General features: G+C 44.6%; 1 long non-coding RNA gene across 2 annotated transcripts in view; it reads left to right on the forward strand.

Moving 5' to 3' along the window:
- The window catches only part of LOC125396255 (uncharacterized), a 42,897-nt gene extending 18,521 nt beyond the window's left edge, over nt 1-24,376 (forward strand). Inside the window, exons 2-3 of one of the 2 annotated variants that reach the window (XR_007230766.3) lie at nt 20,035-20,133; nt 24,003-24,376. This is a non-coding gene — a long non-coding RNA (uncharacterized LOC125396255). The remainder of the gene's footprint in view (nt 1-20,034; nt 20,134-24,002) is intronic. The other variant, XR_015738487.1, reaches the window with a different exon arrangement.
- The last annotated feature ends 2,668 nt before the right edge of the window (nt 24,377-27,044 follow it).

Genomic DNA, 27,044 nt, shown 5'->3' on the forward strand with positions numbered 1-27,044 from the left:
TAAATTCTACCTTTTAAACCCCTTAGGTTGTCTTTTAAACTCCCTCCCAGCGTCTCAAACCTGCTGTAGGCTGAGGAGCCTGTGAAGACAAGCACTAGCAGGCGGCAGCTCGCCCACTCAGAGCCACCCCCTGCCAGATGGTGGACACATGTGCCAGGCCCTGTTGGAGACTTCCTGGACTAGTTTTACAGACTGTAAGCATCGTCTGTAAGTGAATTAGTGGTGGCCTAGCATCAGCAGTGGGGAAAGCACGGAAAGTTCTCCACGGTCTAAACAGCGCAGTGTTGGCATGTGAGCTGGACTGGAATTAGACCAGACCCCTGAGACTGATTTCCAGTGACTAACAGCTCCCAGGAGGTGCGCACCATGCCTTTTCCTATTTGACCCCTTGGCAGAATGATGCCTTTACACTCAGAGTGCAGGCACGCTCGTGCACACAAACCCTTCCTCTCCCAACCCCCCCACCCCATCTCAGCAGATATTTTGACATGTTGGGTCTAGTTCCCTTTTCAGAACTTACTGTAAGCACAGACAGGTTATGAATAAAAGCGGAATTCCCTTTGGCTGGGTTTCGTGCCCACCTGGAAAGTTCTTTTGGACTTTTAAGTAACCAGAAAATTGAATTAGAGAACAGAACGGCCACACTGTGTCTGCTCGGAAGCAAACATCTGTTTCCACGGGAGCCAGGGGAACCCCAAGCAATGGTTTGTTTTCATCCTTTGGAAAGAGGCAAGCTCGGAGCTGTGTGCAGTCAGCAGCCTTCCTCTTGCTCACCAGGGGGAATGACAAGGTCCTACAACACCCACTGATGGTTGGACGGGAGCATACAGTGTGTTCCCTTTTGAGGCAGGGTCTCCCTGAAGCCCAGGGTGGCCTCGAGCAAATGGTGATCCCATGTCAACCTCCACGTGCTGGGACTTCAGGGGTGTGTCAGCATGCCTGGCAGGAGTTTGTTTTGATCATGAAATAAAGGAGGAGGAAAGCAGTTTCGGAGGGCAGGCTGCTTCGGGGCACGCTCACTGCAGCTTTTGAGGTCCGTTGCCTTTGCTCAAGTCTCCTGTGGTTGTGAAGAGTGACACCTGAGGAAGAATCTCTGGGTGATCAGCTTGGTTCACGGGGGACCTTGCTTGTGGACATTATCTGTGATAGGCAGTACAGTCGTGCAGGCTAGGACAGAGCCCTGCACACTAGCTGACATGACGGTCATCAGTGCTAGGAGAGCAGACACAGAAGGAGAGGCACGAAGATGTTAACTGGAGGGATCGCTTCACTGGCTGAGTCTCAGTGCTTCATGCCGGCTCCACAGGACAGGGCCCACCCCAGAGCAGGGCTAGTCTATTCTTTCATATACTTTTTTAAAATTTTATTTTAATTTTGGAAAACTTCAGGCCTTGGAAAGTTTCAAGGAAGGTATATTGAACCACTCAATAACCGTTACCTATGTTCACCAGCTTTTAAGCTCTGGTTGCATTTTGAATGTTTACGGTGTGTGTGTGTGTGTGTGTGTGTGTGTGTGTGTGTGTGTGTGTGTGATAGTATGTATAGACAGATATTTTCTAAGACATTTGAAAGACTTCTTCATTAATAGAACCTGCCACCATCATTGTACCCTCTCAGTTTTCTCAGTTCCTAGTTCTGTCCCACTCACTCACCTGCTTTTGCCACAGTTATTCCTTGGGGTCTTAGAACAAATGTCACTCCTTCAACTCTCCAGTACTTTCTCAGGAATGACCAATGAATGTCTGAAGGTTTCCACTTGCAATGTTAGTGGGGGTTCCACATTAAGACTGGTTTGTCAGCTTGCATTCCCACCAGCAATGCAGAAGTGTTTCCTTTTCCCCACAACCTCTCCAGCATAAGTTGTCATCAGTGTTTTTGATCTTGGCCATTCTTACAGGTGTAAGATGGAACCTCAGAGTTGTTTTGATTTGCATTTCTCTGATGACTAAGGATGTTGAACATTTCCTTAGGTGTCTTTCATCCATTTTAGATTCCTCTGTTGAGAGTTCTCTGTTTAGGTCTGTACTCCAATTTTTTAAATTGGATTATGTGTTCTTTTGGCTGGTACAACCCCTTTGGATGTCAGTGTGGGTATTTCTCAGAAAATTAGGAAACAACCTTCCTCAAGACCCAGTAATACCACTTTTGGGTATATGTCCAAAGGATGATCAATTGTACCACAAGGACATGTGCTCAGCTATGTTCATAGCAACTTTGTTTGTCATAGCCAGAACCTGGAAACAACCTAAATGCCCCTCGACCGAAGAATGGATAAGGAAAATGTGGTACATTTACACAATGGAGTACTAACTACACAGCAGAAAAAAATAATGACAGCTTGAATTTTGCAAGAAAATGGACGGAGCTAGAAAACATTATTTTGACTGAGGTAACCCAGACACAGAAAGACAATTATCACATGTACTCACTCATAGGTGGTTTTTTAACATAAAGCAAAGAAAACCAGCCTACAAACCACAATCCCAGAAAACTTAGACAACAATGAGGACACTAAGAGAGGCATACATAGATCTAATATACATGGGAAGTAGAAAGTATAAAAAGACAAGATCTCCTGAATAAATTGGGAGCCTGGGGACCTTGAGGGAGGATTGAAGAGGAGAAAGGAGAGGCAGGGAGGGGAACAGAGAAAAATGCAGAGCTCAATAAAAAATAATTAAAAAAAAGACTGGTTTGTCAGAGTCTACCATTAAATATAAACTCCAAATTATAATTTTAATAATTTAGTTGCTAGTTTAGAATGTATATGAATTTAGGCTTTCAGCACTGTGACTGATTCACCATTGTGTCCCTTTCAGGATGTACACCCAAGACAGGCACAGATGGAATACACAGGCATGAGAGTCAGGGCATCAGTGGGAGTTGCTCAACTCTGTGCCTCTCCGCTCTGTTCTGTTCTATTCTACGCTGTAACATGAACAGTTTTAGCCTGGAGCCGTCAGCACTGTATAAACATGGGCAGGAGGGAAGTTCATGACGACACTATGGGACTCGGGCTTCTGTCCCCATTGTCTCTGCGTCCTCAGGTTCAGTTTGGACATCTTGATCTTCTCACTCATCCCCAGCTTTCCCTTTAACCATCTCTAACATACACAACTACTATACCCAAACACACCCTCGGCACACATATGCAGTGACTATACCCAAACACACCCTCGGCACACATACACAGTGACTATACCCAAGCACCCTTGGCACACATATGCAGTGACTATACCCAAGCACACCCTCGGCACACACAGCTTTTCACCAGTCACAGATGCTGTCCCCGGTAGGCACTTTCTCCTTCACCAGCTGCTTCCTGTTGTTACCAGATCAGACTGTAATGCAGGCTAGGTGGAGGAGAGAGACCCGTGGGTCAAGCACGTGACATTTGTTTTTTTTTCTCTGCTCTATTATTGGTTCACCGTTTGTTCTTTGAGTTCCTTTCACTGGTCTCAGCTTCACAGTGACGATCGCAGCAAGAGCAAAGGTATACCTTGAAGTATTTTTGGCTCAGCTACGTGCTTATTTGGAACGGGGCCCAAAGCCTTCCTTCATCCCATTCTTACAGTTCTAAGCTTCTGTAAGGAAGGTGTCTAGCAAGAGGAATGAAAAAGAATGCCTCCGTTCCAACCTGTCAGCACCATGCCCTTGGTTTGCTGTGTTTCATTTCGCTTTGCTTCTGGATTATGCCTGGTTGCGGGAGAGCAATGTTTCTAGCCCTTTGGAATGTCCCACTTCGGGTTTCCTCAGAAACTGCATACATTAAAGAACTGTTAAAATCTTTTAAAAGGGTCGAGTGGTCTTTGTAGATGATTCTTCCCTACATTCAATGAGTAAGGGGCATATCCTAGAAGTGTGAACTGGGGACTGAAGAAGTGCCATGTTAAGTCTAACTCTTCTGACAACCAGATGAACTTGAGGAAATATTGTCTAAGCCTTAATTTTTGCAGCTGTGAACAGGGGGTACCATGCTCTTCCTTCCTAGGTCATGTTCACATGGGCACTGCGGTAAGCTAAAAACTCAATAGTCTTTCCTAACCCCAAATTGTGTGATTATAGATAATAAACTGTTTTTACTCTTTCCAAACACCATATTTTAAAACAACTGGCAAAAACCAAAGGCCTCTTTAATATTATAGTAAACTGTGACTTTCATGTAATATTGACTTCCCGACAATCTCTGTCTTTGCTCACATTCGAAGCTAAGTAGATACTTGGGTCAAGCAGATTTAATTTCTTAAAATTCATTTTTATTGTTTTTTACTATGCATATGTGTGTGTTTGTATGTGTGTGTGTATGTACACATGAGTGCAGGTGGCAGAGGAGTTTGGAGCCTTTGGATTCCCTGGAGCTGGAGTTATAGGTGGTTGTGAGCAACCTGATGTGGGGGCAGGGAAGTGAACGCAGATCCTCTGGAACACCGATAAGTGTTTTTAACCACTGAGTCAATTCTCTAGGCCCAGATTTTCCTTAGCAATACTATTGGATGAACACAGTTGAGTAGACTAGCATTGGGCGAGCCAAATAACTCCAAACATCTGCAGCCTCCTTTGGGTGAATAGTACATTAAAGAACGGAACAGTTTCTTAAGGCCTTTCTCATCAGCGAGACAAAGCAACTATCCGTGAGGGGGAGTTTGTTTTGAATTTCATTCCTGTGTGATGGGTTTTCACTCACCGGGTATCATTTTCTTGCTTGACTGAGTTCATGAAAAATTTTTGTTTCCCAGAGGTGGTGGTGGTGTCTAACCTAAGTAGGGACACACTTAGCTCCGACATGACTGATTGTCTCCAGGTGTCTTGCTCATTTCTCTTGCGGTCCTCCCTCTGCCCCACGAACGTGTGGTACCAGTAGGTTTCTGTGTACAGAAAATGAGGCCCGGTATTAGAACACCTCTGAATACCCATGTGTCAGCCAAGTGCATTGGGCTGACCACCATTTGCAAGGTGAAACTGCTTTCAATTAGCACACGAAGAAAGGGTGCCCATTAATAGGGTTAGCAAGACGAAAGCAGCTGTGTCAGCCAAAGTTATGTTTCAATTACTGTGCCTAGGAGATCCATAAAACAAAAATGCCTCTAACCTGTAAGCCCCCTGCCGAAGGAAGGCTACTTCCTGAGGTGCAGGAGGCTGTTACTCACATAAGATAACAAGCCACACAGGTTTGTTTGATCCTGTTGCACTGATAAGCTTGATCGCACATAGGCGTCAGGCATGTAAGCAGGAAGTGCATCAGGAGACCTGATTGGATGAAGGCAGCAAGTATGTAGGCTTCTCGATTTGCCTTCATAAGCACCTGGCCGACATAGTTCATGTCCATTTTCTGGAAATGTCAGAATGGACCTCACCAGCGTCTGTCATCCAATATTTAATTAAAACCTGCTTCAGATTTGGCTTGAAATTGTGGTAGTGATCTTATTCTCACCTGGTGGGATTAACACATCCTTTCCCTTTAGCTAGGCAACTGCCATGCACAGTGTTCAAGTTAGCTGGGGTCTGCAACACTGGCCACTCCCAAAGCATTTATAAACAGGCTTGTTGCCCCGAAAGCAATGGAGTTACGAGTGAGGAGGACAGCTTTGGGGCCATGCTGTGCTCAGGTCTCTGGGATAACGTGAGGAGTCAGAGGTTACTCAAGATCATCTCAGCCAGGCTGCAGTCAGCTGGAGGCCCCTCAGCACAGAATCTGTTCAGGCTGAACCTGGGAACAGATACCATGCCTTTGTCCGACCCAAGCATCCTTGCACAAAGGAGGTGTGGCATAGACTGTACTCGTGAGAAGAGGAGACCGTCCTGATCCGGGGCCATGCTCCCACCTGCCGGCGAACATTTAGTTACACTGTCTCTGTTTTATCATAAAATGGGGGTAACAGTGTAATACTTACTCCACGCAGCTTTGTGAAAGGAAAGTTTGAGAAATGGTTGTTGGATAGTCAGAGCTCCCTCCCACCCCCACCCTCCCCTGTGCATTAGCCCTGGTGACCTGCTGGCTTGGAAGCAGAACTGTGTTTTTTTTTTCTCTCTGCTTTCATGGCTGTGCTGTAAGGTCTCTGCTCTTTCAGGCAAACATACCCAATACCGCGAGCCAAAAGTGTTAGAGCAGAAAATAGCAGTGTTCTCAATTAGTGAGGAAGAGATTTCCTGATTTTGAGTTTTTACCATCAGAGTGAAATATTAAAAATCATAGGGCTGGAGATACAGCTTTCTGGGGCATACCTACCCAGCATGCTTGAGGCACAGGTTCAATCTTGAGATTGCAAAACTGCCAAGAGAGAAAAGGGAAGAGGGAGGAGAAAAGAGGAGGGAGGGAGGGAAGAAGGGAGGGAAAGAGGAAGGGAGGGAGGGAGGAAGAGAGAGAGAGAGAGAGAGAGAGAGAGAGAGAGAGAGAGAGAGAGAGAGAGAATGAGTTAGAGAAAAGCACAGGAAACAGAATCACCCACAGCCTTCACATCAACACAGTCTCTGTTAACATTCTGCCATCTCTATGTTCAGGCATATATTTGGTGTATTTGGCATGATGGCAGTCACACTGCATATGGGATTTTATGTTTTGCCTTTAACTTCAATTTTATATCATAGACACCATTGTCAAAGCCTACAGGCAAATCCTTCAGTTGAGGGTGTGATAGTTTATTTAACCAACTCTGTGCTGTGGTTAGATATGTATGTCACTTCCTATTCTACAATATAAATGGTGTCGCTATACAATTAGCAATGCTTTGGGACAATCAGCCCTTGCATTGATGTCAAGAGCCCAGACGCCCAGATGAGAAGGCAAGGGCTCTTCTGTTTTATTAACAAGAGCTGAGCCAAAACAATCATAGTCCAGGTTTCTAGCACCGTAAGAATGGGAGACCACTCTACTCTTTCCACTTCAAAAGTGCTAGAGTCTGATTCCTTATGGGTGGTTCTGTCAGGACACATGTCCGCATGTCCCCGGGCGTTTCTAAATGCAGAGTGAAGAACAAAGACTGTTTTGGAAAGTTCCTGAACAATTATCTGGGAGTGTCTCTTTCATCACCAGGCCAGTGACCATTAAAGAGGGCTCAGCTATCAGAAATCACCTGCTCATCTCATCTTTCCATGGGGTTTCTTGAGCTTCTGCTGGGAACCAGTGCTGTGGGGGTGACCCCAAAGATTAGCCCGTCTTCCCAGATGTGCAGAAGGGCAGGGAACCCACAGAGAGTGAGAGAGATGCTGCAATCCAGAGCAAGCCTGAGGGAGCACGGAGGAGCTGTTTTAAAGCCCCAGGAAGAGATGAGAAGGTCTGACAGTGACATTCTAGGATGAAAGACAGCGGAGGGGCTTCGTCCTGGGACGTCATTTAGCTCCCGTGGTCCAGTAGCACCCTAACTTAGTCTCAAGCCTACCTTCCAACGACGTGCTCCCGTTTTCTTCGTATTTTTAAAACGCAGTGTAGGTGCCGAGGAGATGGCTCAGTGTGTGAAACTGTTTACTCTGAAAGCATGAGGACCTGAGTTCAAATATCCAGTGCCCATGTAAAAAACCAGGCATGGCTGCACATGCCTGTAATCCAGCATGGGGCAGAGATAGGCAGTTCCCAGGAGCTTGCTGAGTACCTAGGCAAAACGGTGAGCTTCCAATTCAGGGGCGGGCTTTGTCTCAGGCAACAAGATGAGAGCAATAGAGGAAAAGGAGGAAAAGATCCCATGTCCTGCTCTGGCCTCCACATGGAGAGCATGTTTGTACCCTCGACTCTCTCTCTCTCTCTCTCTCTCTCTCTCTCTCTCTCTCTCTCTCTCTCTCACACACACACACACACACACACACAGAGTCCCATACACCTCTACCCCACACGTGTCTACGCACACCCTCTGGTATCAGTGTTCTTCAGCCGTACACTTGTCCTAAGCGATGAATGTCTACTTGCTGTCACTCTCAGAAGCCACAGCTCACATCCGGGTTCAGTCTCGGTGTTGTGTTCTATGGGTCTGGTCACGTGTGTAATGACAAGGACTGTTCAGAATCATAGAGTATTTCACTCCCCCGGTGGCACTGTATGCTTTCCCTCCACCCCTCGTACTCCCACATGCTTGAAAACATGCATTTCTCATCTTCACATTTCAGGCTTTGCCAGAATGTTACACAGCCAGACTCTTATGGGGCACAGCCTTTTCTGGGCACCCTCCTTGGGGGAGTAATATGCATTTAGGTCTTCATGTCTTTTCATCACCAGCTTAACACATCTTAGCACAAAATAATGATTCAATACTTGTCTGGGCACGCCTCAGTTTACTTAGCCTGACACTAAAGGGCATCTTGGTGGCAATTATTAATAAAGTTACTATGAACACTCACAAGCAAGTTTTTTTGTTTTTTTGTTTTTGTGAACGTACATTTTAGACTCATTTGAATAAATGTGCCGAGAAACACTATGACTGAGTTATATGGTAAGACAATTTTTAGTTTTTAGAAAAAATGGCCAAGCTGTCCTCTAAAGTGTCTGCATCGTTTTGTGCGCCTACTGGCAGTGGGTGCGACTGTCTTTTGTCCCACATCCTTGCCAGCATTCAGTGTTGTCACTGTTCTGGATTTAGACACTCTTGTCGATGTGTAGTGGTATTCCATTGTCACGCTATGATGCCTTTACCTGATGGCATATGTCGTACGGTCTCTTTCCATGTGCTGCTAATTTACCACCAGTGTTTCTTTTTTTAAAAAAATGAGATATATTGTGATATTTGGCACATTTTTATGAGTCCATAGTTTTGAAAAATTATTTATTTTTATTTTATGTATAAGGCTCACTTGTCTGTGAGTCTCATGCATGCAGTGCCTGTGGAAGCCAGAAGAGGGCATCAGATCCTCTGGAACTGGAGTTGCAGCTGCCTTGTGGGTGCTAGGAACTGAACCCAGGTTCTAGGGCATCTAGGGAGGGTCAGGTTCCTCTCTGAGCCACTTCTTCAGTCCCTTGCTTAAATTCTAATGAACTTTTCAGAGCTCTTTGTATACTTTGAAAACCAGTTCTTTATCAGATAGGTCTTTTGTAACTATTTTCCCATGTCTTCGGTGCAGGAGACATTTCCAGGTCAGTGACAGCTTGTTGAGTCTCAGATTATATTTGCTGTCTTACCTGAAAACCATCTATCGAATCCAGCATTGTTTGGGTTTGCTCCTTTGCCATTTTCACATAGTTGTGCAGGGTGGTGTTTTACCTTTCTGTCTGTGGCTAAATGCAGATTTTTGAGTGTGACTATATCTAGCTATTGTAGGACTCTTTGTTGAGAAGATTGCATGCAAGTGTTCTATTTTATATTTTATTTTATTGATTTTTATTGAGCTCTACATTTTTCTCAGCTCCCCTCCCTGCCTCTCCCCTCCCCTTTAACCCTCTCCCATGGTCCCCATGCTCCAAATTTACTCAGGAGATCTTGTCTTTTTCTACTTCCCATGTAGATTAGATCCATGTATGTCTCTCTTAGTGTCCTCATTGTTGTCTAGGTTCTCTGGGACTGTGATTTGTAGGCTGGTTTTCTTTGCTTTATGTTTAAAACTCACTTATGAGTGAGTACATATTATAATTGTCTTTCTGGGTCTCGGTCTCACTCAAAATGATATTTTCTTTTCCTTTTTTTTTTTGTTTTTTGTTTTTCGAGACAGGGTTTCTTTGTAGTTTTGGAGCCTGTCCTGGAACTAGCTCTTGTAGACCAGGCTGGCCTCAAACTCACAGAGATCCACCTGCCTCTTTCTCCTGAGTGCTGGGATTAAAATGATATTTTCTAGCTCCATTCATTTGCCTGCAAATTTCAAGATGTTGTTATTTTTCTGCTGTGTAGTACTCCATTGTGTAAATGTACCACATTTCATGTATCCATTCTTTGGTCAAGAGACATTTAGGTTGTTTCCAGGCTCTGACTATGACAAACAATGCTGCTATGAACATAGTTGAGCACATGTTCTTGTGGTATAATTGAGCATCCTTTGGATATATACCCAAAAGTGGTATTACTGGGTCTTGAGGAAGGTTGTTTTCTAATTTTCTGAGAAATCACTGCATGTGTTCTATCTATTGCACTCGCTCCTCTGTTATACTCAGTTGAGTATTTTTGTGAGTCTATTTCCGGGGTGCATTCTCTTCCATTAATCTGTTAGTCTGCTTCCCCCATACAACACTGTCTTGACTACTGTAGATAGACAGTATATCTTGGAGCCAGATGATTCTAACCCTTCTCTTTGTTCTTCTCCTTCAATATTGTCTTGGCTATTCTGTTCTTTGTGTGTTTATTCATGTAGAGGTTATAAAATCACTTTGTATCTATAGAAGATGTTACTGGGTTTTCAGTTGGAATTATAGTGACTTGATCAAACAGGAAGAAGTGGTGTCTTGGACACACTGAACCCACATACCCATAAGCATGGGACATCATCACTTATTTATTTAAATCTTTGATTTTTTTCATCAGAGTTTTGTAATTTCCCTCACATAGTGTGTGTGCATGTGTGTGTGTGTGTGTGTATACAAAAAGCATATTTTACTTTATAAAATATTTTATAAAATTTCTAGTCAGTGGTTTTATTTCCAGGAGTGCTAATGCTAAGCAGTATTGTGTTTTTAATTTTAAATCCCACTTGTTTATTGCTGGTGTATAGAAAACCTGGTTGGATTTTGTACACAAACCCTGTACTGACAGCCTTGCTGTACAGCCTGATTTTAAGTTCTGGCATGGCCCTTCTTCTTCTTCTTCTTCTTCTTCTTCTTCTTCTTCTTCTTCTTCTTCTTCTTCTTCTTCTTCTTCTTCCCTTACATTCTGCACAAAGATAATCATGCCATCTGTGAATAACAATGAGGTCTATCTCAATCAGTATACATTTCTTTATCTTGTCTTATTTCATAGCTAGGACTTCCAGTATGGTATTCAAAACTTGTGCAGAGAAGGGACACCCCTGTCTTGCTTCTGGTCTTAGTGGGAACTTCTTGTTTTTAGGACATTGACCAAGTAGAGGAGGCTTCCCTCTATTCCCAGTTTACTGGGTGTTTAGCTTCATCAGATACTTTTGTCTTCTCTCTCTCTCTCTCTCTCTCTCTCTCTCTCTCTCTCTCTTGTTTTGCTTTATTTTTTGAGGCAGAGTTTTTCTTTGTAGCCCTGGCTATCCTGTAATTCACTCTGTAGATCAGGCTGGCCTCAAACTCACAGAGATCTGCCTGCCTCTGTCTCCCAAGTGCTGGGATTAAAGGCGTGTGCCGCTACCACCTGGCTTGTCTTCATCTCTTAATAAGATTGTATAATTGTCTTTGCCTGTTTCTGGTTTATGCAATTGATTTTCCAATACGGAGTCATGCTTGGTCAGAGAATATATTTTTTAGACAATGATGACAACTTATATTTTGTTGAGGCTTATGACATTTATGTTCATGAGAGGTAGTTTTCTGTAGCCATCTTTTTGTAATATTTTTAAATGGCTTTGGTATTGTGGTGATGTTGTGGAACATTGGCTTAAGATGTGTTACATTTGTTTATGCTGTGGAACATTTAATGGTGCAAAGATGTGTTACATTCTTTTATGTTGCATTTGTTTAACTCTGTGAGGATGTGTTACTTTACCTGTCTAAAACACCTGACTGGTCTAACAAAGAGATGAATGGCCAATAGTTAGGCAGGAGAAAGGACAGGTGGGGCTGCCAGACAGAGAAGAAATCAGGGGGAGAAAAGACAGACAAGGACAAGGACAAAACAAGACAAGAAAATAGAGAAGACATCAGGGTCTAGTAATCCAGCTACACAGCAAGCCAAGGAGAAAGAACTAAAGAAAGGTGTAGAGACTCGAGGAAGATAAAAGCCCAGAGGCAAAAGGTAGAAGGGATAAGTTAAGCTAAGAAGGTCAGGCTAGAAACAAGCCAAGCGAAGGCAGGGCACTCACGAGGAATAATAAGACTCTGTGTGTATTTATTTGGGAGCTGGGGGCCAAAACAGTAAAAAAAAAAAAAAGAGTAAAGAGTTAAAACAACCACATGGTGATAATATCTCATAGAATAAGTTCGGATGTATTCCCCCAATTGTTACCTCCTGAAAGATAATGGCATAAATAGAGATTTAGGATAGTTTGGCAGAATCCTCTAATAAACCTGTCTTGACCTGGTCTTTTTTATTTTAGAAAATTATTGTCAATCTTAACTCTTTTAGTAGATGTAATTCTACTCAGAATGCCCGTTTCTCCTTCTGTGAGTTTGGGAAATCGTACCTTGGGATCTTTTTAATGTCCATGGCATCTTTAGAGAGAGCACCTCTTAGACTAATGATTTCTGATGCTAATAATGCATTTGTTCATGAGGCTAATGATTTTATAGATCTTTGTTCAATAAACAAGCTTTGAATTTCATTAACAATCTTTATTGATTTCTAGTTTGTAATTTCATTTGGTGTTATGGGTTGATCTCTAGTTTATTGATTTTAAAGGCTTATTTTTATGATTTTAAGTTATTGCACACACACATGCATGCACACTTACAGGAGTTTGTAGAGGCCAGGGGTGTTGAATACTCCTGAAGCAAGTTCCTGACAGTTGTGAAGCCACCTGCTGTGGGTCCTGGGAACCACGATAGTAAGCTCTCTTAACTGCCGAGCCATTATCTCTCTAGCACCCTTGTCTGTCTGTCTATCTGCTCTTGAGATTTTGCTGTATAGCCCATGTGGGCTGGAATTTAAGATCCCACTACCTCAGCTTCCAGAATGCTGGAATTCCAGGCATCATCACTGTGTCTGGTCTTTCGTGATTCGATTATTTTATGATTACATCGTCTTTCTTTGAATAACAGGCATGTTACCCTAAAAAAAAAATAGCGGTTGCCCTAAAGCTTATAATGTATGAAGCTTATAATGTCTAACTCGAGTTCACTTTGAAATGATTCTATATTACCTCACATCTAGCATTCCGTATTCAATGAAGACATTTGAATTCCTCCTCCGGTCCCTTATGCCACTGTTGTACGCATTTCTCCCATCCGAAAGCACACAGACAGGCCCCTTTCTCTCTAAATATACATTTATAGAGCTACATATGTAGATAAGGATACACAAAGACACTCTTCTGCTCTTATTACTTTGAACATTTATGGAGTTTTTTAGTTATTCATCCTTCTTTGGTGTTTTTCCTTTCTTTCTGCTCATTGCGTTTCTGACCTGCATGGTTCTCTTTCTTGCTTTTATACTTCTTTTCATGTTCTGTGAAATGCAGACACGGGCAACAGACCCCATCAGTTTTCTAGGTCTGAGAATGTATTTTTTTTCACTTTTCAGAGATAATTTCATTTAATGCTTTCTCCTTTTAAACCTCAAGTCCTTCAACCTACTGTCTTCTTGTTTACTGAGTGATGTTTTTATCTGCCTCTGAATAGGTAAAGGGGCTGTATTCTTTCCTTCCAGACTATTCAGTATTTTTTTCTGTGTCTTTGATTTCTTTTGTCGCCCTACACATAGGATTATTTATTTCTGTCTGCTGCTCTTCTCCCCACCCCATTTACCTGCTTTGTATTCCCTGAGCTTCCTGGAAAGTCTGTAGTTATTGCTTTAGCCATCTCTCCTGCCTCCCTCCTGTCTCCTATTGTTCTGCTCTCCCAACTGCTTGTTAGGACTTGCAGAGTTGACTCGTGGCTCTTGAAGACTCCTTCTCCAGCTGTATCTGCAACTCCTAAAAGCCCATCAGAGATCATTGCCTCTGCTGTAGCATCATTTCCAAGTTTTGTGGGCCGACAAGGCGGTGACCATGATTACTGATTTTCCGCCTATACTCTCACTGGGCGCCTGTTTCATGGGGCAGAGCATCTAGCTAGTCACACAGTTGCTTCCAGTCCCCTGCCTGATAACGCTGCCCTCTCTGCTGCAGCTCCTTCTGACACTTGCTCTGCCTCTGCACACTGCTTTTGTCTTCAGTATGCCTTGCACTTTTTCTTTTGCCCTCTAGACACGATATACTGGGTAGAGTTTGTGCATAGGCTTGACTTTTGGGAGTATAGAAGGGAGGAGTCAGGGAAGGGGAGCCCCCTGTAGTTCTGTGACTAGGCCTCTGTTGGGAATGTCACAAGTATTCCTCATTAAAAGAAGTCTTCTTTTAGAACAAATGTTCCCTCCTCACGTGTGGAAGGTTATATCAAGCTTCAGCTGAATATTTTCCTGTCCCCACGCCAATGTTCTGAGAAAGCACCAGCATGTCCTCTATAGCTAGTTTCTCTTTCTGGTGGACATTGTTAAAGAACAGAATGAGCTGGTGCATTTAAGAAATGGCTCCCTCCAGAGGCTGAATTCAGCAAGTGCAGGGCCAGCAAGGTTCTGCACCTGGTCCTCCGCGTTTCTATTATAGCTTGCAGCTTAATGTTTTTATGGGACTCCTGAGTGTGTGAGCGAGCAGGTCTCTGATTCTTGTGCCTTCTCTTGGGGCTCTATCTCTTCTGTTGGTTTGCCTTGTTCAACTTTGACGTGATGGTTTTTGTTTGGTGTTTGGTTATGTTTGGTCATTGTCTCTCAGAAGCCTGAACTTTTCTAGTGAGAGACAGAGAGAGAGCAGATCTGAAGGGGAGGTGGGTTGGGACTGGAGAGAGTAGAGGGAGAGGGTCCATAGTCAGGATAGATTATATGAGAAAAGAATCTATTTTCAAGAAAACGAAAAAAGAAAAAAATGGCCCCCTTTTCTTCCCTCTACATCTGAGCACAAGGAAATTGTGTGTGTGTGTGTATGTGAGTGTGTTTGTGTGTGTGTGTGTGTGTGTGTGTGTGTGTGGTTCTACTGTGGAAACCTACTCTAGCTCCTGGACTTAAAAGTCACAAAAGCATCAGAGCCACTTGGGACTAGGTCACCTGGGAGTATCAGCTCCCACATATGTGTCCACCCATTTTAACTCATCAGTTAAGCTCAGGTTTCCCTGCATCAGCACCAGGTCCTATAGAGGCAACTGTTTTTTTGTGTTGTAATTTCGAGCATTTTCCAGCTGTCTTCTGGTGCAGGAGTTTACCCTGTGACTTTGTTTATTTTACTGGTCTAAGAATTGCTAACTTTTCAACCTGTCAGCTTTTTACTTTAAAACTCCCCATTTGCCCAGACCCTAAGTATATCCCTATATTTTGAGCATGATCTACTCAGGGTGGAGCAGTCGGGCCACCTGGTATACCCCGGGCAGAGCAGTCAGGCCATCTGCACCAACCCACCCTTGCCAGCATTGCCTTCCACTTTGGGGATTTTTGTGGGGAAGATGAATCATTTGGAGATTCATAACCATCCTGGCCCCATATTTCTTGGGCAACCCCTCTGCCTTTAATTTTGATTCTGTGGAGGGCTGTTAGGAAATCTGCCTAACAGATTTACCATGGATCCTTCCCTGCCAATTGTTAGATTGATAGACCATTTCTTATTCAGGCATTAGAGGCTTTGAATGACTGAACATATTCAGGACTTGGTTGGTTATTTGTATTGTGTGGAAACTATAGAACTGATCTCCAAAGGAGGTCAAGGGATGACATGCAGACACCTGACTGTGTGCTTGAGTCTTAGGGGCGATGTGGAGACTACAGATGTCTCTATGATCAATTCCCAAAGTCAGCCCCTCTTGGCTTTGCACACTGCCTGTTTCATTGGGGTCCTGGACTGTTCCTGAATCAGGGAAAACTAAAATTGGTTCAATTATAGCAGAACCAGTCCCTTGCTATCCCGCCTGTGAACCTGCTGTTTGATAATGGATAAAGTACTATGCGGTACTTTGTTGGGTTATTTCTTATCCTCACTCTGTTTTCTTCACATGTTTCTTCTTCAACTCACTGAACACTTACTATACTGAGTGTTCATTATACCCCAGTCAGTGGTGAAGATGCTGGCGACTGAACAGTGAACAAGAGAGCACATTCAGGAAGCCATTTGGTCCTTCTTTCTAGAGCTTCTCAACTTGGATCTGGGATGCAAGAGTAGGATGCTCCACCAGGAGTCTGTCAACCACTGGCTGAGTTTCTCTGCTCATCTCATCGTTTGCTCTCTCCCATAATTCTATCCCTGCAGCAAATCTGCTTTCGGTGATCTGTCCTAGGTACCTGTCTGTTTGTCCCCGTGTCTCTGCAGCTTTCATTTGCTTCTCTGCTTCCCCTGCCGGTCAGCTCTGCTCTTCTCTGCATGGGGACCTTTCCCCTAACTCACAGTGTGCCCTCTGTCCCATGCTTCCCTTCCTTCCCAGCTTTATTAGAGAAAAACCCACTTGCCACATTCCTTAGCAGACCGTGCTTTTGTGTCTGGTCGGAAGACAGAGAGTTTTGTTTCTCACGCTTTTGTAGTCTCTCCTCACTTCACCATCTTGCTTTGATTTAATCTTTCTGAACATCCTTATGAAAATAACTCTTTCTTCTTGGTCTCATGTTCCCTTTGACGGACGCAGCCTGCCTTTGGTTTCCAGCCCCGAATCCCAGACCGTTCCCACTCCACTTAACTTCATCTCTCTGCATCTTATCTTAGGTCTACAAAAATGTTGAGAATAAAGTAACTCTGTTTCTTTGAGTATTTCCCCTGCACCCAGACAGAGTTGCCAAAGATGAAAATTCTGAACGAATTCAGCTCCACAGACTTAATAAAAAATCAACTCTCCAAGTGTATCCCGTGTCTCATTATTCCTTTCTGCTGAAAGTGGGTGGAAGGGATTAGCCATTCTCTCACTGCTGTAACTCAGCTCTTGGTCCTTTGAAGGAGATTTTGATTGCTGAATCATCTGGGTGCAGGACAGAGATGAACTGGGATCCAACTGACAGTCTCAATGCAAAAGTTTCCCTCTTAGGGGTTCAAAATTCAGAAAGAAGTCAGTGTGGCTGGCAGACAATTCAACGGCTTATTTTGACTTTTAAAAAATTTCCAACTCAAAATGTCACTTGTCTCTCTCTGTGTGTAAGGGTAATTTCCCTGCTTGAGTGTTGGGAGACTCTGTGAGTGAGTGAGTGAGTGAGTGAGTATGTGTGTCCATCTGTGTGCATGTGTGTATGTGTACATGTGTGTGGGTGTATGTGTGTGTACATGTGTGTTTGGGTGTACGTATATGTGTGCGTGTGTACGTGTGTGTGTATGTGTCTGTATATGGGTGTATGTGTATGTGTGCACGTGTACGTGTGTGTGTATGGGTGTGTGTATGCATGTGTACAACAACTGCATTAGTACTCACTTTTCTTTCCCCACATTGTTCATTTCTGTGTACAGGAAATTCCCCTGGAAGAATGAGACAGTGCTTTCTCCCACAGCGTGGGAGACCTCCTCCAGCAGGAGTCAGGGAGTGCGGGTTCTGCAGTCTGTGGGTGCGACCCCACCTTGACTGTTGATAACAGTGAGGGTCTCGCTGGGCATCCTGATTCACTTTAGTAGCCAATGACAGCCTCATTTGTTAACTGTGTATTTACATTTGTTCTTTACACAAATTATTTCTGATCCTTTCAATAATTTTGCCATGCAGATGATGATACTTGGATTCTGGACCTGAATTTTAAATACCCTAGCTCTCCATTGTGCTGATTAACCAAGTCAAAAGAATAAGTGATTGTTTTTACAAGCTATTCTCTTTCCAATAAATACTTTCCAGACTAAAGAGGGATTACTATTCTAATCTAATGCAAAATCCTTCCAGGCAGGTGTGTGGCTTTAGCTCCAAGTCTTCAGGCAAAGATTTTTAGCAACAGTCTTGCGCGGCATTGGTTGTCCCTTATTTCTGCTCTCAGGCATCAGATGTGGGTGGGTGAAGCGGCTCCGTGGGTAAATAAGTTTGCTGTTGAGCCTGGGTTTGCTCCTGGGCACCTGCATGGTGGGAGTAGAGACCTGACTCCCAAGAGCTAAACACTGTCAACATAAAAGAAGAACAAAAAGAGACCAAGGTCTATTACTTTTATTCTTGAGAATACCTCATTTTAGGGCTGCTATTGTGTGAACAAATGGCAGGGATTACAGAATGAACCAACCAACCAGGGCTGAACTGCATTAGATGATGGTGTTGCTCTCATTAGTGTGGGTACTCCACAAGCTTCAGTGGATGCTCCACAAGCTTGAGTGGTTTGTCCACAAGCTTCAGGGGGTGCTCCACAAGCTTCAGGTGGTGCTCCACAAGCTTGAGTGGTTTGTTCACAAGCTTCAGGGGGTGCTCCACAAGCTTCAGAGGATGCTTCACAAGCTTCAGAGGATGCTTCACAAGCTTCAGAGGATGCTCCACAAGCTTCAGGGGGTGCTCCACAAGCTTCAGGGGGTGCTCCACAAGCTTCAGGGGGTGCTCCACAAGCTTCAGGGGGTGCTCCCCAAGCTTCAGAGGGTGCTCCACAAGCTTCAGAGGGTGATCTACAAGCTTCAGTGGTCTGTCCACAAGCTTCAGTGGTTTGTTCACAAGTTTCAGTGGGTGCTCCACAAACTTCATTGGGTGCTCCACAAGCTTCAGTGGGCGCTCTACAAGCTTCAGTGGTCTGTCCACAAGCTTCAGTGGTTGGCTGATGTCCCCCAGTGTAGAGCCCAGGGTGCCAGAGCAATTTTCTAAATCCTCAGCCCCCAGCTTTCAGACCTCCGAGCTCAGGCCGCACCCGAGGCTACCTCTCTTTGCCCTTTCTGCCCCAGCTGCCTCCTGCTTGTCTCCCTGCTGGCTTATTGGAAGAGTGTGAGCTTCTTTGCTACTCTGTTCAGAATCAACCTTTGGCCTGAATCTTGGGATTACGGTTCTCAGCCTACTTGCCTCCTTCCCAGTAATAAAAGACCTGTGCTTTGGAGCAGTAGAGAATTCTGGGCGAAGAGGATCTCCTGACTCTTCCTTTAAGGACCTAAAACTTTTTTTTCTATACCTTCTTCAACAGTGTTGGCTTGTTGCCTTTCTGGGCATAGATTTTTTCCCCCCTTCTCCAAACCTGATTTATTTTTATTGCTTATCTAAATCAATATTCTTTTGTCTTATTCCAAAGGCCAGTTTTTCTATTTTATCTGGGTAGCTTAGGATTTTTGCCTTGCAGGAGACAGCTCTGGGGGAAAAGGCAGGACATCCCGCTGGCCCCCTAGCACAACTGACCACCCCTATGCAGCAAACTGACCAGGTCTACGCAGCAAAGGGCAGGTATCACACCCTGTTCCCAGGTTTTTCTCTCATGATCCTGAAGTGGGGGTCAATAGGTAGGAGTTTAGCTTAATGCACACTCTACTTCTGCTAGGCATAGGTAGGAAGGACACAGAATCTGGTCTACTGGACTACCTGAGATCTTGTCTCAAGCAACCCGAACTCTATGTGCAATAACAGGTAATGCTCCACACTTTGATACACAGCCAGGAGGGGCATAAGAGGGAAGCTTTGTCTAAACAAAAAGCGCCTGAAATCACAGTGCCTGTGTCTAAGAGATGAACTGGGTCACCACAAAGCCATTTGCCTCACAACTTCTTAGTTTTTCCAAGAAATGATTTACGAGGTTAATGTCTTTTGCGACAGCTAGTTTTTCGAAAGAATGACTCTGGGCTCTCTTTTAAAATGAAAAGGGTGTGATTCATTGGTATTTGTGAAGTTAAGTACATTTCTCTCTTACCGACACAATGGCTGAAAGCCATGTATTGTGGAGACCCATTGCTGGCTGACAGTTGAAGTGAAAATATTGTCTTCAAAATGAGTTTGTTGATAGCTGTTCCGATACCCCAAATGAATATTTAGATTAGCCACCTGCGGGCTGTCCTGTCAGAGCTTCGAGAGTGTGCCCTCCTCTGACACAGTATTTTCTAATTACTTGATCCCATTTTAGTCTCTTCTATCCAATCAAATGTGCTAAGGGAGGATTAACACGTAAGGTTGACCTGTGTGGAGTCTTCTTTGGCACACAATTTACACAGGGACACTGGAAAGGCTAATCCCTGTCTGAGAATGCCTGGGCATTCTTTATTCATACAAAAATGTCCCCAAACAAGGAGGAACCCTCAACCGAGAGGCTGTGTTGTGACGTGCTTTCTAAGAGTTATCAGGAGCACATTCTCAGAGCACACCATTTAGCTGTCACAGAATCACTAAAGCCAATCCTGGAATTGCTGCCTGGTGCCACACGTTTCTTCCAGGTCCCTGGAGGTTTTCTGAAGGCCAGACTCACAGCGAGACCAGGTGAGAACGTGACCCAAAGTGACCCGGGAAATCAAAACGCCAAGACAATTTAGATGGTAAGAAGCACAGACAGAATTATCGTCTGGATTGGCCTCGAGATATTAGTTCACTTAATCGGTCCGCACGGGGAGGCGGCTGCAGGAGTGTAAGATATGAGAAGGAAAATGCCCATGCGCTCATTCTCTCTCTGAGATTCTGTTTCCACAGTGACAAGTAATGATGGTGTTAATAGCTCTCTTTCAAAATAGCTGAATGAGTTACTTACTACGGGTGAGCTTACTGAGGAGGCGAACATGGAATGTCAATGGTTTTAATTGCGTACACAGTATTGTAGTGTAGCCATTCCACATATGAAGAGTTTAGATCCTAAAAGGTTATTTGTATGGCTTTCTATTTAAGACCAATCCTACTATATAGCCCAAGCTGGACTTGAACTCATGATCCTTCTGACTCAGCCTGCCCGGTTCTAGGATTATAGACATGCACCACCACACCCAGCTGCCATTTCTGTCCTTTTTAAAGGCATAACTCTTCCTCTTCTTTAAAGGCTTATTTGTTTATGTGTATATGTAGGGGTTGGAAACAAGAGTGTGCCAACAAAGGCCAGAGGCACCGGAGCCCTCTGGGTCTGCAGCTACAGGTGGTTGTGAGGCATCCAATATGAGTCCTGGGAACCAAACTTGCTTCCTCTGCAAGAGCAGTACATGCTCTTAACTGTTGAGCCATATTCTCAGCCCCTAGCTTCCATTTCTTAGAAATCACCCCCAAATGACTAAGATCCACTTAAGTTACTGATGTCTGGACCTCATTTCCATAGCTCCAGGCAGCAGTGCTCCCCAGAAAGCTTTAAACTAGGAACACACTTCTTCATCTTCTGCTGCATGCCTTCCTCACCATGGACTTCTGCTGTCTACAAAGTCCTTGTTACTGGAGCTCAAAGCCTAGGCCCTAACAGTCCTAACCAGCTAGCCTTGGTCAATGGCCTTCAGTATGACAACTTAAAAAGGCAATTAATAATGAAAAGCAGACAAAGGGGATTTACTCCTTGTGACCACAATGGGAAGAAGAACAAAGAGGTTCGGTAACAGCCTCCCCAGCAGGGGTATTGGCATGACATTTTGGGTTAAACAGAAGGCAAGAGAAATGATGGCTAAGCAGTCCTGGTCCCGGTATAGTCCTGACCAAACTGCCTTCCTGTCTTGGAACCTGGCTCCTGACCTGTCCTACCGGTGGTTGGCACTTTGTAAAATCTCTTCCTGAGAGACAGGTTCTTCCCCAGTGGGCACCAGACCTTAAATCTTCCTCTTTCCAAGTATGAGTCTCCCAAGGAAACCCTAAGTCCTTGGGGGAATTTCCAGTTACTGGCTCTGTAGTCTGATGGCTGAAGAAAGAGGCATAGGCGTCTCTTAGAGTACCTTTACTCCTGCAGGGATGGTGGCACCTCCACTGCCATCCAGTCAGCCGTTTGCTGCTCTGATGTTCTGACAGCCTGAATGTGCAGCTCTCAGCCCCCGAACTACCCTTGGCTTCTCTCTGATTTGTCGTTCACAGGCTCTGCCTTACATTCCCTCCTGAACTCCTGCCCTTTATCAGCACTAAAAAGGTTAGGCCAAGATCATTCATTGCCGCTAACCTTTAGCTGCGGCCCCAGCAAGTTGCCCTTTTCATTCTTCCAGCTCCACTCTTTGCTTCTAAGTCATCACTCATTCTTTGGACTTAATTTCTCGCCAATTTTGCCATAGGCTCCTTCTAACATTTACCATTGTCCCTTGACTTGAGAATTTGAAAAAAAATCTCTACTTTTTTCCATCCTAAGCATGTGCTTCTTTTTAGCAGTGTTTTAAGACATTCATTTTTATACTCTTCAAACTGACAATGCACTGATGTTCATAAAATATCCCAGGCTGTGTACAAATCCTACTCTCATCCCCGAGTGACCAGCAGTGTGTGGTTACTAACACCATCTGCTGCAGTGGGCAGTGTGGGTCTCCTAAACTCTGTTTTGTCCGTACCTGTGACCATCTTTAATGGAAAATTTATAAGCAGAGGCATTTCTGTACTAAGAGGGAAGGGGAACATAGAGGGAGGAAAGAGACAGTCCCTGTGATCTTATACCATGACTGGTAAGTAAAGACATATCAATGAAGACCAGCCAGAGACCCCACCACCATCCTGTCTACACATGGAAGTGTTACTGGGAGCCCCAGAGAGCCCCACATTGAGTGCCCTATAATAGGAAGGAAATTGGAGCACCCCCTTTGGGTTCTTAGTTGTCTTAATAAATAATTTGGCCAGACTTTGAGAGAGACTTTGATTTGGCCATGCTTTGAATGCTGGCAGCAGATGGAGGGAGGGAGATGAAGGAGAGGAGCAGAGAAAGATGTGTCTTTTGAGCCAGGCTGGCATATTCAGCAGTGGATGTCAGCAAGCAGCAGCATGACTTAGTGGCAGGCAGGCTTAGCTGCATGGTGGCAGCTCTGTAAGTGAGTGCACAGAGGGCAGGGTTCCCGGGAAGGAAAGTTCCTTATCTTATTAAGCAGATAATTATTCTTGCCATCTCTTTAACTTGGCTTTAGGTGATCCAGCCGTCTTAAAGGGTTGTCTTTTGGCCCAGCTGGATTGACTCTTAATGGAGTACACAGCCGTATATAATGTTCTAATCTCTGTAGCAGTTCAGGAGGTCATATCTTCACCCAGGACCAGAGGTAGATTCCATTACGGAAGGTCCATCCTGGAAGATCTTTAAGGTTACATTGATCTCTTAATTGAGGGCAGGGGGCGGGGGACCCTAACATCATTTAGGAGATGGGCTGAAATTCAGAAATAGATATAATCCATCTCTATCATGGAGTTTGTTGTCAGAGGCCACCTAGACCCTAAATAACCACACAGAAACTGTATTAATTAAAACACTGTTTGGCCAATCACTTAAGTGTATAGCTAGCTAGCTCTTATATCTTAAATTAACTCATGTCTATTAATCTGTGTATTGCTACATGTTTGTGGCCTACCAGTAAGGTTCTGTCTGGCATCTGGTGTCTGTCTCCTGCGGCAGCTACATGGCTTCTCTGACTCTGCCTTCTTTCCTCCTCTATCTGCTTGGAATTCTCGCCTTGCTCTATTCTGTTGAGCCACTGATTGAAAAAGTTTTACTCATTAAATCAATGGTATTCACAGAATACAAAGGGGAATCCCACATCAGGAGTTTATGTCTAGATTGGAGTCTCAATGACACCCACATAGAGAGCTCTGTGGGTCACGACCCCTTTGGGAAGGTTGCATACCAGATAGATATTTGCATTATGATTCATGACAGTGACAAAATTACAGTTATGAAGTAGCAATGAAAATAATTTTATGGTTGGGGTCATTACAACATGAGGAACTGTTTTAAAGGGCCACAACATTAGGAAGGTTGAGAACCACTGGTCTAGGCAGAAGTGCTCCTTTAGGAGGAGAGAGAACAAGGAACTAAGTCAGAGCCCTCTTCTGGCCTTCAGCAAGGACTTCCCTAGAACCGAGATTTTTGGAGACCTTGCTTTAAGCTGCTTACATAGTTTTTTACTTTCTGTTCTCATCAAAAGTGACACTCTGTGATGATTTCATCAGAAGCTGAGGTGCTTTCCGCCGGCAAGGACCAACGTGGATGGAGTCCTAGAAGTTTTATGGAAATGACATCCCTCTGTCTGTGCTTCTCTTCAGGAACTGAGTCCATCCCAAGTCAACTCTTGTCTGTGTGCATGTGAGGTCTGTGGAGTGAGCCCAGGGCCTCACTTGTGCACTAAGGGGTTGGCCCTAAGCTACAATGCCAGCCCCACCAATAATATCCTCTTTTGTCTGTGTTTGAAAACCTGTGGTGTGGGTCTTGCATGTTTCTTACTTGGTTTGTTTCCAAACAACATAAAATCATTGTTGTCGTCCACAGGGATCACAGTTCTTCTGACACACATTGGAAGGATATGCAGACGTCTGGCCTGGCCTCCCTCGGCAGCATTGGTTAACACAGAACTGTCAAGTGGCCCAGGAAGTTGCAGAGCACCATGGGAGCCACAGCCTGCAGAGGCCGTCTTCTAGGTGGTTACCCAGCGCGATGTCTACAGGAGGAGGAAGGCTCCCAATAGAGGCCCACTATCTGGATAGCTAATGTAATCCAGCCTCGAGAGTAGAAGTTCACCCTCTTTTCTCTCCTTGACTTAAAAACATGTTTTCATGGGTTCATAAAATTTGAAAAATTAAACGGAGCCTGGGCATTCTCCTTCTTAGGGGAAGAATGCCTTATTGCAGTGTTCTGAGAGTTGACGTCTTAGTCGAAATGCTGCATTTCCTAAGATCAGAAAGGATCCCGTGAGATGAAAGAGAGACCAGAGCGACCTCCATCTGCCTAGCAGGGATGAGCTGTGTCAGGTTCCCTCAGAACAGGCATTGAGTGCACTCCTCTCTCCACGGCCTGCTTCCTATAACACGAGTGGGGTACATTGATAAAGAGCCGGGGCTGAGATAACACAATTTGCAGAATGGGAGAGCTGGCTGTCTTCCAGTTCTCCTGAATGGCTTTTAGCTGCCTTCCATGATAGAGAAAGTCAGAAGCATTACCGTCAAGAGATCAGAAGAAGCAGTGTGTGGGGGGGAGGAGGGGGTTGTGTGTGTGTGTGTGTCTGTATCTCTCTCTCTCTCTCTCTCTCTCTCTCTCTCTATATATATATATATATATATATGTATGTGTGTATGTGTCTGACTGTTGTTTTTGTGTGTATCTATGTGTCTCAATGTGTGTGTATGTGTTGTGTGTGTTTCTGTCTGTGTGTCTGTACCTCTCTTTCTCTGGTGTGTGTGTGTATGTCTGACTGTCAGTCTATCTGTCTGTGTTTCTCTGGATGTGTGTGTGTATGTGTGGACATGCATGTATGTGTGTCTGTCTTAGTGGACAGAACTTGAAGGCTTATTTATTTCATCAAAAAAATGCACGCATAGATTTTTTTGTCTTCTTTTTGAGATTATAATATGATATAGCACTTCTCCCTTCCTTTCCCCCTCCCCCATATGACCTCCCTGCTCTCCTTCAGATTCATGCTCTCTCTCTCTCTCTCTCTCTCTCTCTCTCTCACACACACACACACACACACACACACACACACACACTTGCTATTGCATGTGTATAGGTACGACACATAGACTTTTAAGTTCTGCTCAGTTAGGGACTTGGAGTTCGTGATGAGGAAATGTTCAGCTAAAGGAGCAGCTAGGCTGCTGCTCCTGAGTGGCTGTGGCTGGCTTTAGGGCAAGTGTGGACGGAATATTGAGCTCTCAGAATCCCAGCTGGTGAGGAGGGGATTTCTGGACACTAAAGGCCAAGTGTTTCCAGAGAGAAATAGAAATTAGGAAGCCCTCTGACGTGGGTGCTGAGGCAGAGGAGGGTCTTGAAATTATAAAGACTCTATTTAATAGACACTTTCTTCTTCTTAGCCCTTCAGGCCTTCATACCAAGAGAGAGGGCAATGGGAGAGCAGAATACAAGTCAAACCACTCGTGGGCATACTGAAAGTGGGGCCAAGCTGTGTTTGAAGCAGGGCTGAGTCACTTGAAGTCAGACTTTTCATTCAATTGCCAGCAGCATGTTTGCATCCCTACTTCCTCTATTTCTGTGGGTGACCATGAGGGACAATGTCTCGTGTGTAAATAAGCAAAGCTTGTGTGCGGAATTCCCCTCAGCAGGTCACCTACATGAGCTTGCTCTCAGAAACCAGAAGACTTCTATTTAGTGGATTGTAAGTTGCATGTCACAGTGGTAAGCTGGGGCGTATTGCTTCTGCAACACAGGCATACTGGCGTCCGGAGAGTGACTGTATACAAACACTAAATTGTTCTTGGTGTCTGATAAACCTGCACCACACCCGATTTGCACAGCGCAGACTCTTGGGTTCTGCCTCTGCGTTGTCTTATAGCTACAGAATTGGAGCTTAAATGCAGCTGTCAGTCCGGAGTACAGTTTATCCTGCTGGCAATACAGGGAAACCCACCCCTCTCCTTTCTGCTCCTCTACTTCATCCTATCGTTGACTTACTTTGCTTTAATGTTTTATATTTCACTGCAATTCTGAGTTATTCAGAATAAGAAGCTATGAATGGTCCCCTGCTTGAAACTTGTCAATAGCTTCCCCTCGGGAAAGGTTACAATCGATACGTCCATGATGTAGCTACAATCACTTTATCCATAGGCCCCTCTACCCATTCTTCACGCCCAATCATTCTGTTCTTGTTGCTCTTCATGGTTTCTTGTGACAATGCGGCTTTGCTCACACTATTTCTTGGGCTGAGACACTGCTCCTTGGTGTCATCCTGTGACCAATGGCAGCAGCAACACCTGGGATTCAGCTAGAAGTGTATCATCCCCGGCCCCGGCCTGGCCTGGTGATGTGTCATGATTTGAGAAGCTTAGGATAACCTGACCACACTTTCACATAATCCATTCTTATTCTTCAAAATTCACCCCCAGAAAGGGGGTCAGACGCTTCTAAAATGTGGTTCAAAGACTTGTATGTGGGTAGGGCAGGACTTTCAAGGGTATCTTCTTGCAGCTGCACACATGTGTGAGGCAGTTTCTTCATAGACTTCAGCAAAACCGTTGTGTTACAGCACAGCAGCTCTAGAAACAGATGTGAGAATCCAGCTGTGCCTGACACTCAGAAGGTTGGTGCTCAAGACATGGTGGTGCATACCTGCATGCTCAGACATGGCGGTGCACAGGTGCACACCTGCACTCTCAGACATAGTGCACACTTGCACTTTCAGACGTGGTGCACATCTGCACTCTCAGACATGGTGCACACCTGCACTCTCAGACGTGGTGCACACCTGCACTTTCAGACGTGGTGCACACCTGCACTTTCAGACATGGTGCACATCTGCACTCTCAGACGTGGTGCACACCTGCACTCTCAGACGTGGTGGTGCACACCTGCACTCTCAGA

This window comes from Myodes glareolus, chromosome 8 (assembly GCF_982192425.1).
Source record: "Myodes glareolus chromosome 8, mMyoGla1.1, whole genome shotgun sequence".
Classification (NCBI taxonomy): Eukaryota; Metazoa; Chordata; class Mammalia; order Rodentia; family Cricetidae; genus Myodes; species Myodes glareolus.